This window comes from Camelus bactrianus, chromosome 16, assembly GCF_048773025.1.
Source record: "Camelus bactrianus isolate YW-2024 breed Bactrian camel chromosome 16, ASM4877302v1, whole genome shotgun sequence".
NCBI lineage: Eukaryota > Metazoa > Chordata > Mammalia > Artiodactyla > Camelidae > Camelus > Camelus bactrianus.
Window position 1 is genome coordinate 16,449,065 of NC_133554.1, and position 19,070 is coordinate 16,468,134.

Sequence of the window (19,070 nt, forward strand, 5' to 3'; positions counted from 1 at the left end):
GGAGAGAGGAGGGACAGAGAGCACCGTGATGATATCATTTGCACCCCTGGAACCAACTGTGACAAAGCCAGGGAAATTCCTGGACATTAGTTACAGGAGCCAATATATTCCCTTTTCTCCTTGAGCTCATTTGAGTGGGGTCATTTGAAACCAAAAGAATGCTGACTTATGACACATAAGACAATGTCAAATATACACTGACCACAGACTTCACATTTTTGAAACAATCTCTATTTTCAATGCCCAGTTTTGTGACCCCATAAAACCACTTCCATTCTTGCCTGCGAGAACCTAGTCTCAGCCCCACAGCTGGAGTAACCTTCTTCAACAGTGAATCATATTACATCATTCTCTGGCTCAAATCCTCCCAGTGATGTCCTATCACAATTTTTTATGGACTTCAAGGTTCCTCTTACCTGGCCCCCTGCCTCCCCTTCAAGTTCATGTCCCACCCACCCCTTCCCCATCATACTGCTCCATTCCCACTCACAGCTCCTGCCTCAAGACACCTGCATTGGCTGCTGCCTCACTCAAAGCTTTGGTGGCTCCTTCTCTCCCTTAACTCAGATCTCTACCTCCTACAAGTAATATTAAACACCTCTCCCTGCATTACTCACATACCCTTGTCCCACTGCTTCAATCACCACTACCTAGAAGTGTATTTTATACTTTTCTGTTTATTGTCTCTCCAATTAGAATCTCAGAATGTGCACTCTCCAAGGGCAGTGACCTAAATCATCTTGTTCACTTCTAAATCCCCAGTGTCTGGCCTCTCTGCCACTATTTATTGAGTAAATAAACAACATTCTAGTATCATGCCATCCACAAGACACCTTAAACGAGACCAGCATGGGATCCCGGGCCGTTCCATGTCCTCAGGCTTTTCACCCCAAAACTCAGATCAGCGGAGTTATGCTACCGACCAAGGGCCAGCGAACCACATTTTGCATGCTAAATCCAGTCTCCCACTTGTTTTAATACAATCTGTCAACGAAGAACGGCTTTCACAGGTGAAGGTGATTGATTTGATAACAGAAAACAACAACTTTGAACTCCAACTCAGCAAAATGTTATTTCTCCCCACCAAAAAGTATATCCATTCTTCTCATTCATAAACCTGTATTACAAAAAATTGTACTAATTTATTATTACATTTTGGATATCACCAGTAGAAAATCTGTATAAATTTGTTTTTCTCTCTTGTTATGTAAGCACTTACATAATACCCTCATATTGCCTCTTGACCCACAAAGCCTGAAATATTTAAAATTTGGCCCCTTTACCAAAAAAGTTTGCTCACTCCGGCTATAGACTTATTACTTATCAAGGGGGAAAAGGAGATTTAATAGGTCAGTCCAACCCCGGCACATCCAGCACTGACTGATAAGGAGGAACAAGACCAGGTCATAAGTTACTCTTCATGTCCTGGGACCCACAAAAAAAAAAAAAAAAAAAATCAGATTAAGTCTCGGATCTACTGAAAATGCTTAAATTCAAAGACCCTCGACAAGAAATAGACATTCAGAGACAGAAAATACTCCTACAGGAGAAATGACTACACCACCTGCCCCACTCTCCATCCCCACCCACCTCCTCAATACATAACTTAGGAGAGACACAACCACAGAATAGTCAGAATTGGGAAACTATCCTAGAGTTTTATGTGTCAGATATTAAGAGAAATTATATATAAAAGAAATCATGACTTTTTTTTGTATGTTCTTGTTCTCCTACAATGTGACAACAATGTTTTATGGAATTAAAAAAAAATAACTAAGGAAGAACAGTCCATGTTTTATCTTAGAATCTCTTTTTGTTCCTGACTGAACTGTGCCCCAGTGCACTGAGTCTGCCATTAGCCATATGCTGCTGGAGGTCCTCCAGGGCACAGACGCCCTTAGGACAACCCCAAGAAAACCCAGTGCTTCGAACCGACAAATCAATCAACACGCCTCTATCCAATGTGGAAGGCACAGCCACGCCCGCTCCAACTCCACCCCACAGTTGGTCCAAGGATGACTTAAATAAAAGCAGCAGGCAAAGCCTCAACCCCACTCCCGTCTCGGCCAGCAGAAGTGCAATAATGATCTGAACACACGAGCCCAAGCTCCACCTGAGTTGCCAGAATACTGAAGGGAAGAACCAGGTCCTTCCCCGGAAGGGAGCAACCACACAGACAAACAGACGGGAGCTGTCTGGGGAAAGATGGGCCAGTGGACTGTTGATATTCAAATCATCATTAAATGACTCAACTTTCCAGAAATAAAAGGCGTCACAGTGGGAAATTCTCCATCTTGACTTTTCTTTCTGGCTTCCGCAGAATAAAGCTGCAGAGCAGAGGACCAATTAATTTTTAAGCATTTCTTTAAAATTACAAGAATCACCCTCACCCAGTCCAGTCATTACTAATTTCCTGCTTTCCACACCCTGATCCTTAACACCGCCCTGTAAAATTGCTCTGTGCCCGCCACCGCATAGGAGGAGGAGGCGGAGGAGGGGCCCTCCTGGCCAGAGCACACTGGTAGCCTGAGGGACCTCATCCAAATTAAATCCACACAATGAGAGACCAAGAAGCTTGAACCCATGGAAACAACTCCTTTAAGACCTAAAACCTAGTCCAGGTACAGCCTTTGCAAGGTAACAGGGATTCAAGGATTAGCTGACATTCATTCCCGCTGCCTCTCGGCAGGGTCCCCCAGCACCTCCTTCTAGAATTAAGACCCATGTGAGCCTGGAAGAGCAAGAAGACACTGGCACCCAACGCTGGGCAAAGCCGCCCCAACCTATGCACAGCAGGAACCAGAGCTCCGTCCACCATCACCAGGAGCCCCTCTTCATCTGCCGCCCTTCACGTTCCATCAAAGTTTAAAGACATATTTTCTCCCCTACTTCCTCTTCAAGACAAGAGGAGCAAATGTAAGAGTCCTCATTCAAACTTCTAAATCCCAGAATCCTAAAGAATAAATAGTAAGGGCAGCCGCAGATTTCTCTACTTTGGAATAATACCAAAGTGGCCTGAGGTCCCCAAAGAGAGATCACACCGTGGTGCAGCTTGGAGGGCAGCCCGTCCAAGAAGAAACTGGCCATGACCTCACAGCCACGACCTTCACTCGACAAGTATCTGCTGAGTGCCTACTGTGTGCAGGCGCTGTGCCGGGGACACAATGGTAAACAAAACACAAGAAATCCTTCCCTTCTTGGAGCTTATATTCAGATGCCTCCTGCACCACACAGATTTGAAAGGCATACAAAGAGAAGACAGCCCGCACCACACCTTTCCCTCAGGGTTTCTCAACACAACATGCATTTAATGTTTACTGTCTCACTCATCCATGCATCCATCCATCCATCCTTTCCTTCCATCAATACAATGTGTTAAACACAAACCTTGGGACCGGCACCGAGCTAGGTGAGTGGGGGCTCCAGCACTTACAGACAGAAGAGGTTTCGGAGCAGCAAGAAGTGGGAGAGGGCCGGGGCTCCATCCCGACGCTACGTAAGCATTTAGAGTCTCCTTAGACGATATATTCGCTGCGGTGGCTCGGAGGGATTTGGAGCCTGGGTAAGGGGACAAAGCCCCACTCCCACTCTAACAGGCCCTGGTAATCTGGCAATGAGGAGGATGTGGCGCTGCCCTTCCTGAGCTAGAGAAGGTACTGGAGAGATGGGCTGTGTGCAGCTTATGCTCCGTTTGACTCTCCAGAACCATCATTATCTGCTCTTTTCCTCCCTGTCCAGTGCCTGGCAAGACTGATCTCTGCAGAATGCATCTCCTGGGCTCCCCTGCATTTGGCCAAGACACTGTCAGGAGAAGGTGGGAAGAAAGAAGTCAGAGTGCCATCCCTGCGCACTGGGCCGAATGCCTGTTCCTCTGCCACAGTCCTGGGGGGGCACCCTCTTCCCACGGCTGCATTCCAAGCGGCAGGAATTGCTTAGGCTGCGATGATCCCTGGGTACTCCATCATCCCGTGCTGAAGCTTCAACTCTGTCTGCATCCCTGTAAATAGTCCCCTCGTTCCGTCTTCTCAATGACCCCCTCCTGTGAGGCATCTGTTTCCTACAGGGGCCCTGATACGATACAGTGGGCGAACAAAAAGTCTGGAGCCTTGTGGGCATCAGCAAGGAGAAGCACAGCCTTCCCGGCACAAGAGAAGGGAGGGAGGGTTAGGAGAAGCTCGTAGACAAGGAGATGTTTCAGCTGAATAAGCCAGAGGGAGGCAAGACCATCCCAGGCCAAGGGGCCCATCGGCAGGCACTGAGGCATCGACAACCAGCAGCGTCAGGGAACTTCCAGCAGCTCCGGACAGTAGGGCATGAGCTGGACAAGCGAGGAGGATGCTTGAGAGGAGGGGACCAGATACCCGTGGGCCTCAGAGCAGGGCCAAGACATTCGGATTTCATTCTGGAAGCAATGCGCAGGCTCCAAATGCCAATCACATGGTAAGTCCATCCAATACTCCATGTGTTTCCAGACACATCCCCTCCTTAGACAAACTGAACACTGGCAGTCGTTTAGAACAAATAAACATAATCCCTAAAACGGCCATTCCAGAGCACTGTGTCTGAAATCCAAGGCAAAAAAAATAAAAGTGATCAGACCATGAAATATGGTGTACACACACACACACACACACACACACACACCTGGCACTGTTAACAACAGGCTTTGGAGCATAACCACCTCAGGTGACAACACACCAGTCATTAACAACAGATTCTGAGGAGATTACAACCTAAATAACTATCATTGGAGCACATAAGTTACTTAATATAAAGTGGTTCCATATGGTTCGTTTATAATTCACATGGCATCAGTCAGCAAGAATCCATTCAGGTGACACCTACTACCGTCACTAGATGTGCTTTTATTCTTCTAAAAAGGCAGTTTTCAGGTACCACTGGATTCTGGAATCTTCTTAGGTTAAAAAAATGACTTCTTGGCTCCCCACCCCCCTCCTTTGGGTTTTTAGGCTCATGTATTCCTAAAATTGGCTTTGAAAGGCTTCAAGGAGGATGATTTTTAAAGTCCATCTACTCGATAAGCTCCCTGTGACCAGTGTGCTGACTCTTTCCATCGTTCCTGGGTTGTAAGCAGACGGGATGGGACACAAGCACTCGTGTGCACCAAGTGACGCGGTGACACAGCTGAGCGAAGGTCATCGTCTATTAGCCTATTTAAGTATTCATGCCACTGTTATTCGCTACATGATGCTTAGATACCAACGCATACAATTCACGCTTCTAAAGCAGATTATTCAAACAAACGTTTCATTTTTGCTCTTCTTTCTTCCTCCCCAAGTACATATAACAGACTCAAATGTTGAGAGCTTTCCCGTACTACTTTAATCACTGTCAGGATCGCTCATAAATGTTAATTAAGAAGAAGATTTAAATGTTACTCCCCAACTGCGCCAAATGGAGAAGCTCCGAGTTTCCTAAGCTCTTCCCGTGAGCTTTCACTCTCCAGGTCTGCTCTCTCAGACCCCTCCAGTGAGCTCAGACACATGCACACACACACACACACACACACACACACACACGTGCACACACACACTCGCCAGGTCTGCCCTCTCAGACCCCTCCAGTGAGCTCACACACACACACACACACACCCTGACTCAGCTGGGTGAAAAATCAGGCAGCAGGAATCATCATAAGGGGGAGGATGGTGGGAAGGGGAGGGGCCCAAAAGTAGAAGGAGTGGTTCAGAGACAATAGCCTGGACCCCTCTGCCTGGGACAGAGGCAAGGAGTGGTTGTCCAGGAACCCCGAGACTTCTCTTACTACAGAAACTTCAAGAAGGCTTCTCTGTGCCCCTAATATCTTCTTAGCCTGCAAGCCAGGACTCCAAGCCTATGCACTAGAGACAAAGCCTTTGGGTCCATAATTTGAAGTAAAAGGCTTACCTGGGAGAGTTAACACACACAAATGTAGACAACACTGGATTCTTCCTAATTGAGGGGTAGCAGAAAGCCAAGAAGCCAGAATATCCTGAGAGGGGATATGACTTGGGGACCAGAAGGACACCAGCTTAGGAATGTTACTAGGCCCCGTTGCCCCCACAGGTCATCTTCTTGGGGAAAAAAGTTACCTAAACATAAGAATTCCTGAGTCTGACCAGTGGGCTCTGGTCCAACGGGGCAGCTCAGGCGTCCGTCCCTACCCGCTCATCTCCCTAGACCCCCCCTTCCCAGCTCCCTCACCCAACAGTCCTCACACTCATCACCACAGCTGTGTCTGAGCCACTGGGAGATACACTGCAAGTCACCTGTGTCCCTCGTGAAGCACAGAAGTGTGCAAAGAACTCAGCATCCAAGAAGGCACAGCAGATTCTAGATTCTTCCTACAGTGTCTCCCCTTCTGTTGCAACGTGCACATCCATGAGTAGGGAAGAGAGGGCGAGACGTGCAGCAGAGCACAGAGGAACCGAGTACACATCCTACCAATGAACCGTGAGCGCCAAGAAGGCAGAAACCAAATGTGCTCATTCCGCCCACTGCTGAATCTTCACGGCTGGCCCCGGGCCGGGCGGAGGGCCAGTGAATGAGGGAGGAAGGGACAGCCAGACATGCCTTGAACCCCAAAGTCCTGAAAAAGACTGAAGGATCCCTCAGACAACTTGAGAAGAAACCGGTAACATCCATTCCAGCTAACTCCCTGAAGCAGGTGACATGTGGACCCTGAACACAACCTACTCTGCCAAGAGACACACCAGGACAAAATTCCACTTCCCGGGGTGGGCGGGGAGGGACAGGTGCCACAGGTAGAAACCCTGGGAGGTGACCTCACTGAACATCCCATTCACAATCATGAAGACAGAAGAGCTCCAATGAAAGAGCCCGGGGATGCAACACACACAAGGCTGAGTGGGGAGAGAAGGACAGAAGACCGTAGGTGGGCAGCACGGTAATCCCCTCACAACCCACAGGCACAGGGCTGCAAAGCAAGGAGTCCGAAGGGGAGGATGGTGGGTGAACATTTTCCTTCTCTCTGCTTAGAATTTGAAAAGTGCCGCTAAAATGCTGCATTCATTATTTTAAAATAAAAATAGTTAAGATCACTTTTAAAGAGCTATTCTGGAATCAAAGTCTCATGATTCAAATTCTGGTAAGATGGTACACTGTGGAGTACTCCATTAATTCCCACTTCCTTCCTAGAATGTAAGTCCAGGACACGCCACATCATTATTATCTATGGCCATATAAAGACCAGTGGGAAGGGCCAGGACTGTCAGAACTCATTTCCAGGAACAATGGTGAACAGGAGTACTCCTGAACACTGGCTGATTAATTAAGGAAATCTGCTATAGTAAAATGCTGGCAAATTTTCCCTTTGGAAGTCCATGACAAAGGCAGAAACGTAACAGGTATGTATCTGATAAGACTACGATGTGGCCCGGAATCTTTAAGGCATTATTTTAAAAATAACCAGAATAAATTTAAAGTGTATACACACACGACACACATACGTTTTGTGCACTCTGTATAGTCTATTTAAATTTTGTTATAAATGGAACACTATAGAATGTTTAATTAACGGCTCAAACAATAACAACAGAAGAAGAAGAAATTCTTGGTCTTAAAAGCATTTAATTCATTCAGCTTGGACTACAGTTATTCATGCTTTTATTTTATGCTCCATCAGAGACAGTGCTTTCTCAAACCCCTCAAGGGGCCTAGCCTCAGTTTCTCACACATATTCAATACACGGGTTGGACTGATGAACTCATTGGGTTTTCATCTTCATGAAGACGAAAAATGAAATTAAAAATGTAAATCATTATTTACGTTTCAAATCTTGTTAAGAATAAATATTAGAAGGGGTTACTTCACTTGGTGAGCTTTTTTAAGCTTCAAAAGGTTGTAATTTTTACACAACTCTCAAGAAATACAAGTGGACAAGTCATATGAGACAATATATGGTAGTGGTGAAAAGTTTTCTTACAAAATGTCCTTGGGGTCAAAAATGAATCAATATTTTCAGAAAGTATTAAGTAAAGGTAGCAATAGGTGTAGCATGAGGCTATGGTAAAAATCATGAAGGGGACAAATAACATTTGGGGGATACAGACCCAACCTTTTTCATCCCCCACCTGGGACCTGCCTCTCTCCTTTTCCATCCACCAACTGTAGATTTCGACCATCACAACCACGGCAAGCCCAGGGGACAGGACGACTAAATGTAATGTGGGGTCCTGGGTGGGCTCCTGGACCAGAAAAATGAGCAGGAAAGAAAAACCCAAGAAATTAAAGTGTGGACCTCCATGAATTGTTAAAAATAATAAGATGCTTTTAAGAATACACATTGTGCTACGTTCATCTAAGAAAGAAGGGGAAATAAACATACAAATATCTGTTTATCTTTATAAAACAAAAAACACAAGAAAGACAAACCAAGAAAACAAAGGAGCTGGTTACCTCTCGGAGGTAGGGAGGTGGAGGCAGGAGGGATAAATCATGAGAGGAGAACTTCCATAACCACAAAATCCAAGTAATTAACAAACACAATATTTTGACAATTCTGACTATACACCCTCAGTTTTCAGCTGAGGGAGGTGCCTGGGGGCGGGGGGCGCAGGGAGGTGGGAAAAAACTGCAAAGAAACACTGAGCTCTTGGTAATAGGTTTTTTAGCGGCAGGACAAGCAATTCTGGTCTGTTTCAGATGTAATTCAAGCCTGAGCAAACTCATAAATGTGCTGATGTCGGGAGCCAGCGTTTTCACCGTGGAAGGAGGGCCACCCAAATACAGAACAGAGGAGGCAAGAAGGAACCCTGTGCAGGTGGATGGGACATGCAGGTATGCTATGAACTCGTGATTTCTAAAATACACGTTTATTACGCATGTAAGTGTCTGTGTGTATGTGTGCCTACGTGTCTTTACACTCATGTATTTCCGAGATCTCTCCACTGAAATGACTGAGAAGCGAGACCCCCAGTAACCATGAGCAAAGGAATTCCAGGAGCAATGAATGTACCCAGCACTCCAATCTTGGACCTAAATCCAGTCTCCAGAAAAAGAAACCATCTCCTTGGAAAAACGACTAAGTCCAGGGCTAGAACAAGTTCTTGTTGTGCCAGAAAGTAAAGAAGGAAGGGTTCAAAAAATGGGAACCAGAATGACAGGCCTCTCGCTGGTCAAATCTGGGACAATTTGAGCACCAGATAATTAGGGACCGTCATGAATTAGAAGCCACTGAAAAAAAGAGGACTCCATGAGTCTACACCCGAAATGAACAGATGAACAGACTATGGGAGGAGAGGGAAGGGCTTCTGCTTATAGCAGAATGCCCAGTGCCAAGTGGAGGGCATGCAGTCTTGCAACTATCAGAACAAAAACTAGATCTGGCAAAAAATCGTCAGTGAATGCTAATTCTAAGTGGAAATTCTGATGAGGAGCACAGTCTTGAAGGGTATTCCCCGCAGACTTTTTATTAGGGACAAGGGAAAAATCCTAACTACACGGGTGGAGAAGACCAAGCAACACCCTGACCAACTGCTCAAAATTAACATCAGCAAAGAGGGGCCTCAAGTGCCTCCAGATGCGACACCCTGAGCAGGACACAGACACGTTTATTTGTGTAGTGTCCTGGCCAGGAGTGCATTCCCTGAATCTAACCGTGAAGAAATAGTAGACAAGAATGTTCTCCTGGAAAAAATGGGATTCTATTCTTTATAAATGGTCATATCATGAAAGGCAAAGGAAAGCTGTGGAAATATTCCAGATTCAAGTAGACTAAAGAGACAAACTAAAAGTAGGAGCTGATTCTGCCTTATATCCTGTCTGGAGGGAAAAAGAATTCTGTAAAGGACATACTGGATCAACTGATAAACTGGGCTAGAAATTAAGGGATAACAATAAAAGCACTGTATCGAGGTTTACAAGTGTACTGGACTTATGTCCCGGAACATCACTGTTCTCGGGGACAGGGATGTGGTTAGGAGTGAAGGGTCATGATGTACACAATTAGTCCCAGACCACTCAAGGGAAAGAAGATTCTACAGAGAAAGAGGGCAACAGATGGAGCACAGGGACAAGAAGGCCCACAACAGAGGGGTCGAGCGCATGCCTAGTATGCACAAGGTCCTGAGTTCAATCCCCAGTACCCCTCTAAACATTACCAAATAAATAAACCTAATTACCTAATTACCTCCTCCCTCCAAAAAAATTAAAATAAGTAAAATTTAAAAAAAAAAAGAATACCCACAACAAATTAAATGAGTGGAAGGTATTCTTCCTGTTTACTCCTAAAAACTTTCCTGTAAGTTTTAAGCCACATCCTAATAAAAAGAAAGGGGAGGAGGAGGGGGAGGGGGAATGGTTCAGTGGCTAAACCTGGGGATTATACCAGCCGGCTGAGCACCCAGTGCGTCTCAGGTGGCTCCCCTTCATCTAAGACGGGCTCCACGTCCTCGTCTGTAAGGTGGGTCCTGAGGGCTTCACCCTCCCCCATTGCACAGGTTTGCAGAAAGATAAAGGAACAAACAAACATACGCAGACAGCAGAATTATGTTCATCCTGACGGGGAGCATTACGACCTGTATCTCTTTCTTATCTGGTATGGGCTTTTTGGAAGATTTCAGACTGAACTTTTGCTCATTTAGCTGACCTCAAAAAGGAATCAAGGTCACAGAACTCTTTAGCTGGTATTAATCAAATACATACTTGCCTAAACACAATCCCCAAAGTAATCAATGTATATCCTAGGGTCATTTCAAAATGTCTCTGTGTGTGTGTGTGTGTGTGTGTGTGTGTGTGTGTGTTACGTGTGTGTGTGTATGTTACATGCGTGTAAAAACTGCAATGGCAACAGACTGAGCAACAAAATTAAAAATGGCAGCTCTTGAGAGTAATGCGATGGTAATTCATTCTCCCATTCTATTTTCCAAAGTTTATACAGTGTTTTTTTTTTTTTTTTCAAAGATATTTTTGTGGTTACTGAAACACTGCTGAACACACTGCTGAACGTCTTCAAAAATTCACTCCGGCTTCATAGAACTGTTTGACATCATCAGAGGCTGGAAAATGAGGGAAGAGATCACAACCACGTGAGTTGATGAAACAATGTCTACATATAAAATGCACCTGGAGGTTTCTACTTGCTATGCTGCCAATTTCCTAGTTCACATTTCGATCCTCTCCCTCTGACAAGGGGAAAAGTCTTTTTCCAACTTCACTTCCTCACTAAAATACTACAAATGAATGACCAGACATTTCTTCACTCAAAGTCAAACATCAGCCAAGGAAGTTTCTACTGAACTTTGCCCTACGAGGCTCCCCTCGACAATACCCACAGGCGTCCTCTGATCCTGGAGGACGGAGGCCCCATCCCAAGGTCTGGAGAAAGATCACTCTCTCAGGGGAGGCCCATCAGAGCATTCAAGTGAGTTTCAACACCACCTCTTAGGGCCCAATCCTCCCACTGATGTGGGGCTAGGATGTCCACGTCCCAATGAGGTGTTTTGCCAACATCCCTCAGATCCACATCAAATATAATTTTCAAACCAATTAGCTCAAAAAGCATGACAACCAAAGCAGCATCTCCCACATCCTCATTTGAGGGCCATCCTATTCAATTCCTAATGAGAGGAAAGACAAAGCCAGTAGATGCAGTAGGGTCTACTTCAAAAATTCTTTTTCTTTTAGAAAACAGATCCTCTTTTGTTCTGGTTAAACACCAATTACTCTGCTCTCTCTAACATGCAAATCAGCCGAAAATAGGGCAATATGTAGCTCACTCGGGTTCCACTGCAAGTTTGAATGAAGAAAAGAGAAAGAGGACAGGGAGGGAGGGGGTGAGAAGACAGGGCGATGAAGAAGAGGGAAGGAGAGGGACAACAGATCCCGGGGGGGGGGGGGGGGTCTTCAATTCCAAGTACTTTGTGCGCAGATAAAGCTCTTTTCAAAGGGCTTTTTTGTATTATTCGTGGCGGTGCCCATAAGCGGTGATTTTGCCATTATCCAAAAAAAAGCAAGAAAAGAAAAAGCACATTAAGGTCTACAATACAAGCAAGAAAAGCAGATGTGACCAACAAAGCAACTTACCCAAGAAGCAACCTACACAGAGCTCCCACCTGCTACACTCTCCCCAAAGTCACGGCGTCAGCATCATGACACAGGCAAGGGGAACAGAGAAGGACGGATGGATGGCATCCTGGCCTGATGTGGGGCAGCTGCTCCACCGGGTGAAGGTGTGAGGACCAAGCCAGAAAGCACCCAACTCCACCATTCACTCTGGCACCAGGTGGTGTTTTGTTGCATTCGGTTCTAGTTTTCGCTAAGCTGAACTAATTCTGATCTTCTAAATGTATTATTACTTTCTAATATTTTCAATATGGGTGTGTGGAAGGGTACAATTCTAATTCCCCACAGCTCCTAAGAAAGTCTCAAGCAGGGCTGCTCAGACCTCCTGGTAACACAGGAATCACCTAGGGAGGAGCCTGTTAAGTCACAGATTCTGCCTCCAAGGTCTGGGGGCAGGGTCTGAGCTTCTGCAATTCTAACAGGCTCCCAGGTGATGCTAGGACCCCACTGAGCCAAAGGTCGTCCGCTTCCTGGCTACTCCCCCTGGTTTAGCTGTCCTTCCTTACCTGATTCACCCAGCAAAACAAAAAGAGGGTTGGGGAAAAGTCAAAAAACTTCCTGACACTAGGCTTGGAACTCCCCTCTCCCGCAGGGCCGCACCTAAATCTGTGATGCACTCACCAGTTTCTCAGGGTAACCTAAGCACCCACAGAGCAGAACAGGGTAGTATTTAAAGAGCAATGCAAATCCAGGTGCAGAAGAGAACCCTGTTCCTGCTGAGGCTCCTCCTGGCACAATGGTGGTGGGGAAGCAGAACCACATGGCAACAGTGACCGCCGTCTGGGCCTGCCTGCACAGATAAGAGTGTCTGGGACACTGAGAACATCGGCAGAGGGGCACATGCTCGCGGCCTAGCTCCAGACCTGTCCCAGAGTCCAAAGGGCCAGTACCCAATCTCCACTCCAACCAGACTCAAGTGTCTACCTGCCGACATGTCCCACTACACATTCCTCTCCAGGAAGATTCCTGCTGCACCCCATGCCCCGGAAGGCTGCAGGACAGCTGGGGGAAGACTTCCATGGCCAAATGACCAGCCACAAAGAGGGGGACCCCCGCACTTTCCCTCTCTGGTCCTGCCCTCCTAACCACCAAGACTGCCAAGCAGGGCATGAATGTCCCTCTGTTTCTCATGCCCCGCCTCCATGTCCCAGGGGAACAAAGGAAGGGAACTACCATTTGCTGGGCTCCTCCTATGGGCCAGGGACTGCGCCATTATTATATGTCATCTCCTTTTCTTCTCCAAAGAGCCCTTCAGTGCTGACGCTGCATCTCCACTTTGCAAGCCTCTGGTAGTGTCAGCAAGTCACAGCACCGCGGTCACAGCGACACGGTGCAGTTGTGGTCAGGGAGTGGGATCTGGAGGCAGACTCCGAGCATCTGGATACTGATCCACCACTTCGGGCTGCGTGGACCTGGGTCCCACAAAGGCTTATAAAATGGGGTAAGAATGAAACCTTTTCCATCAGGTTGCTGTGAGGACTCAGTGGGATATCATGGGGTCAAGGTGAGTCAGCCCATGGCAAATGGTCAAGAAACATTTATTGTTATCACTCAAGGTCAACAAGCACTAGAACTCACACCTGGATCTAGGGGGCTGGGCTCAAACACCCAACTTCAGGCAGGCCCACAAGTTTAAAGAGAAGAATCCACTCCTGTTGACAGAAGGCAGGGGACCTTAAGGGGTGCACTCAGCTCTCCAGGAGACCATGGCCCAAAACACACCAAGCAGACCATGGAAAGCTGGAAGAGGCACCAGGAGCTGTGAGGCCCAGGGGTCCTCACCTGGCGATGGAGAACCACAGCTCCACAGAAGCGGCCCCACCCACCACTTTCAGTACAGAAGGCCACGGCTCCCATCCTCCAACGTGAAGAATCCTTCCTGGGAGGGAAAAGCAGACCCACTGCCCATCATGGCGGGTTGAAAAGGGAAAAGGCTGAGAAACCCTATCAACCATTCTCCACCACAGACTCTAACCCACAACAGCAGAGCCAGGATGAACAGGCACCAAAGAAGGGGAGGAGTGCAGAGCACCAGAGGAGCCAGTTCCTCAGCCAGGAGAGAAAGCATCACACAAGTCGAGGCAGGAGCTGAAGGCTGGTCAGTGCAGCTCAAATGCAAGAAAACGGAACTGGCTTTTATCTTTTTAAGCATGCCTATGAGCTGAAACACCTGGAAAACTAGTTGGCTTCGAAGCTGGTCCTGAATCAATCCATGAGACAATGACCTAAATATGCCGACCCCCCTGGAGGCTGCCCCAAAGCCAAGCCAGGCTCCTCCAACTGACTCTGCCTGCCTGCCTGCCTGCCTGCTGTTCCCAGGAGCGCCGTGTGATGGACAGTTCTAAGGGATACCCTATAATCTGCATTTATGCCATTTGTCTCTTTGATACATAAAATACAGATATTTGCATCATTTATTGTAACATGCGTGATTTTCTTCTGAAAGCTACAAAGAGAAAGCCTGAACCCCGGCCCCCTCCCCACCCACCCCATTCCCACTCCTCTTTAGCAGCCTGAAAACTTAAGCCTGGCACCCCTGACAAGCCAAACTGATCTGGAAAGGATCTTCAGAGGCCAGGCTGCATTCAAAGGAAAAAGAAAGGACTCTCCTTGTAAAGGAGACAAAGGGAGGTGTGGGCGGGCCTCCTTCCCCACTCGGTGGCCTCCTGGAGGTGACAGCAGGGAGGTCGGCTGGAGAGCAGGAAGTGCCGGTGAACTGCTCATCCCACATTATCTGCCTGTGGTAGAACTCAATTATGCACCCTGAAACCGCAGCCTTGAACAAAAAGCCCATCAGGCCAAAAAGAGGAAGAGAGGTTTCTGCACCAGCAGGAGGGCGAGGTCCCTGGGCCGGTGCATCCCATAGCAACGCCAGGCAGAGGCCGAGGCCGGCTGTGTGTCATGCAGCCACAGGGCCTCTTGTGAGCAACTGGGACCCATCGTCTTCAGGGGCCTGAATCACTGGTTTTTATTGATGCTCTTGTAACAAAACAGACACAAGCGTGGACGGGCCATGTGCCCCACACTTCTCCACCAACCACCCAGACTCGCATCCACTGTGCCTGGCCCACTGGCCTCCTGTTTACCAAAGGATAACGGTGCCCGTCACTCTCTCCGGCACTTGTGCACATGTACACGATCCCCGTTTCCCACCCCTGCAGGGGGGTGTCCTTCCCACTTGTCCCAAAAGTCAAACAAGACCAAGGAGACTGAACAGGAGGACCCAGCCTTCTAGACACCAGTGTCTGTGCCCTGGCCCTTCTCTACAACTCACTTCAGCAGCCCCCGGTCTAGCCGATCACTTGTCCTTTGGACATCTCCTGTCCTTAGCCACTCCCTCGACGGTCAGTGACTGGGCGTCTACACGCCAGGCGCCGAGGGTGCAGCACCAACAAGACAGGCAGGATCAATCTCTCATAAAGGATACCTTCACACAGACACAGGCAAGAGGAGCAAAATAAATAAAAGTGGTCCAGGGTCCTCCACCTGGGTCCACACATGCTGACAGGGGCTCCCTCATCACATCGGGAGACAGGCTTTCCTTTCCCCCTCACCTCTCTTAACCCAAGACCTGCAGACCCCTACCTCGTCCCTTCTAGAGAAGCCCCCGCAAAAAACACAGGTGGAGGCAGGGACAGGATGCTCCTGGCTGTGGAAGGCACCTCTCGGCCAACATCCGCATGCGGCTTCCAGGAAAGGCTCTCTCCCTCGCCCCTCCCCACTCCCAGGTGTGTCCTGCCTCAGCAATTACCTGCCCACTTGACTGGTGACGCCCAAACTACAGGCAGGGTCAAGTTCGCCTTGGACACCTCCTCCAGCACCAGCCACACACAGCGATGCCTGGACCTGCCCAAGCTCCCAACACCCACTCCAGCATCAAAACTTCCTGGGGCCACGTTCACCACACCAGGCTCTCTGTTCTCCTAAGGGACTGCCATCTAACCTAGTAAGGTATCTCCCTGACCAACCCCCACCACCACCTAAACATAATCCCCTTCAACAGGTCGTAAGGACAACCCCCAAAGCAAACAAACATTCAAAAACCATGATTCCCAAGGCGTGGCTGTGGGACATCCAGAAGACTGATCTGTAAGAAACAGAACGAGGGTCTTGAACAAAAATAACAGTTAATGAAGGATTTAAGGCATCATATCTCATCTAGTCCTCACAACTACAAGGCACATAATATTATCCACATATTACAGGTAAATAAACTGAAACTCAGAATTTAAATAATCTGTCAATATGGTAAAACAGGGTCTCAGATCCAAACTTTACCTTCAAGCTGCACCCTTTTTCTGCCCTACCCTGTGCTATGCTGTGTGGTAGGAAATTAAATCCTTACACATCTCATCCTTGGCAGGAAGGTGCATTTAAATCGTATCTGTATTTTCCATTGAAATGATGGAATGTTAGGCAGCGATTAAAAACCATGTTTTTACAACCATCTAATGACGTGAAAATTATTACAAAGCATGATTAAATGAAGAAAGCTGAATACAGAAACACGTGCACACACACACATGCACCTCATTGTGATTGTTTTTTTCCCCAATTCTGTTTTTAAGTATACAAGTACACACGATGACAGCACATCAATGCATCACATTGTTATCTTTAAGCAGTGAAATTACAAGCTTTTTTTTACACTTTTCTTTATGTTTTAAATCTTCTGTAAGGAGCAGGTATTTGTTCTCTAACTCGAAAAAACAATGTTAATAACTATTAAGGGAGGAAAGGAGGAAGCCACCGGTTTGGCTCATCAGCAGATCAGTCCGTGATGTGAAGCAGGACCCCTGACCCAAGTCAGGTCCCAGCCAGGGACCTAGCAGTGGTGGCAACACCAGCCGCCTGTTGCCCAGGGGGTGGTCACCATGGGAACAGCCACCAGGGATTCCCGCCGCACAGGAGCACCTTGGCTAGCCAGTGACACAGAAGCAAGGGCCTTCCCAGAGGACAGAACCAGCCTCTGAGGTGCCCCAGCCATGACAGCTGGAGACTGAAGAAGGAATATGGGGTGGGGAGTTGGGGCTGAAGACAGAATGAGTCTCAGAGACAACATGGTGATTTTTAAACGTGTAGCACACCTTCATCATCAAATGGTTGAAAGGAAATATAATGATCCCAAAGAGGTTCCTGGCATCAATCCTAGGCCACAGCATTGGAGGAACACAAGCAACCCTGTGTGGCTTTAGAAAAAATGAGGGTGGCATCCACCTTATCAGGGACGGCATCTCAGTCTAATCGCTGCTGGCTCCTGTGGAACCAACCTCCCTGAGCCTCCGTTTCCTCATTTGGAAATCCAGGTGAAAATGCTAAGCCTGGGGGATAATTGTAAGACCTAAAAGAAAGTGGGCTGTGAAGCCCTGGGGGAAGTCGGCTGCAATACTGTGGGGATCTCTGCAGAGGCTACGTGGAAAAACACTGAGGCCCCAGCCAACAGCCCTGCGAGTGAACCTGGAAGCAGACACTCCAGACCCAGTTGAGCCTTCAGATGACTGCAGCCCTGAATGCCTGCCTGACTTAAACCTCATGAGTGACCCTGAACCAGAACCACATAGCTAATCTCACTCCAGATTCCTGACCCTCAGAGGCTCTGTGAGATGATGTTTGCTCTTTAAAGCTGCCAAATTCTGGGGTAATTGGTTACGCAGCAATAGATAACTGATTCACATTTTGGTTCCTGGCACACCTGAGCTCAGTAGATCGTTCCTACAAAATTCCTCAATCCATTCATGTCAAAACAACCATGAGATGCAACTCCAGTGACTAACAACTTTTTCAAGAAGAAGAAATGCCACTGTTTTAAATATACACATTAATTATAAGATGCATCCAAAGTGGAAAGGTTTCCAAAGGCTGATTTTCACCTGCAGGGCTATTGCTGCCAGTCTTCCCCATCAGAGGAAACTGGCTCCCAGTTGCTCAGGCCAAAAACGTTGGCCTTACCCTTCTGAAACTTCCCGCTTGCCAATCTTCAGCAAATTCCACAGTCTCTTCCTTCAAGACATGTCTGGAATCGAATCACTTCTCACCACGTCCTCACCACCACCCTGGTCCTTGGACAATCAGTGTAGCCTCCTAACTGGCCTCCTGCTTTCACCTCTGCCCCTCTGCAATCTCCACACCACACAGCAACTGCTACCTTCTAAGAGATAAGCCCTCTCTTGTCAGTCCTGCGCCCCAAACCCTACCAAAGCTCCCTCTTGCATGCAGAATAAATGTCCAGGTCCTTACCAGAGTTTTAGGTGATCTGGTCCCCCTGCCTATCCAACCCTGGCTCCTTCTGCTAACCCCCCCCCGAACTCAGTGCATGTGGATCTTCCTGCTACTCCTCACACAAGCAAGCTTCTGCCTCCAGGCCTTTGCCATCACAGTGCCCTCCACCCGGAGCACCGTCCCCAAAGAACATTTGTAAAGGTTCTGCACAAACGAACCTCCCAATAAAGGTCTTGCCTGTAAATCCTATCTATAATAACACTCTCCCCCTCCTCATTTCAGCCCCTATGCCCTTAACTCTGCTTTATTTTTTCATAGTTCATATCACCTATTGACATATTACATCCCTATCTGTTCGTGTTTCACTGTCAGGATGTTGTTAAGTTCACTGCTGTATCCCCGGTGCCTAAAACAGCTCCTGAGACACAGTAGGGGCTTGGAACACATGTCAAGACTTAGCAAACTTTTCCCATAAAGGACCAGATAGTAAATACTTAGCTTTCCATCTCTTAATCTCTGTTGCAGCTACAGTCAGCCCTCTGTATTCGCAGGCTCCACATCCCCGGATTCAACCAACCCCAAAGGCCAGCTGTAAGGGACTTGAGCATCCTCGGAGATTCTTACCTGCAGAGGTCCTGGAACCAATCCCCTGCAGATAACAAGGGATGACCGTACTCAACTCTGCTGAAATATATAGCATGAAATCAGATGCAGATGATACATAAGCAAATAAGAGTGGCAGGATTCCAGTAAAACTTTAATTATAAA

The 19,070-nt window shown here is 47.5% G+C and overlaps 1 protein-coding gene across 11 annotated transcripts in view; it reads right to left on the reverse strand.

The window, feature by feature from the left end:
• The window catches only part of MSI2 (musashi RNA binding protein 2), a 379,830-nt gene that overhangs the window by 293,215 nt on the left and 67,545 nt on the right, over window positions 1-19,070 (reverse strand). The gene's annotated exons all lie outside the window — the stretch shown is intronic.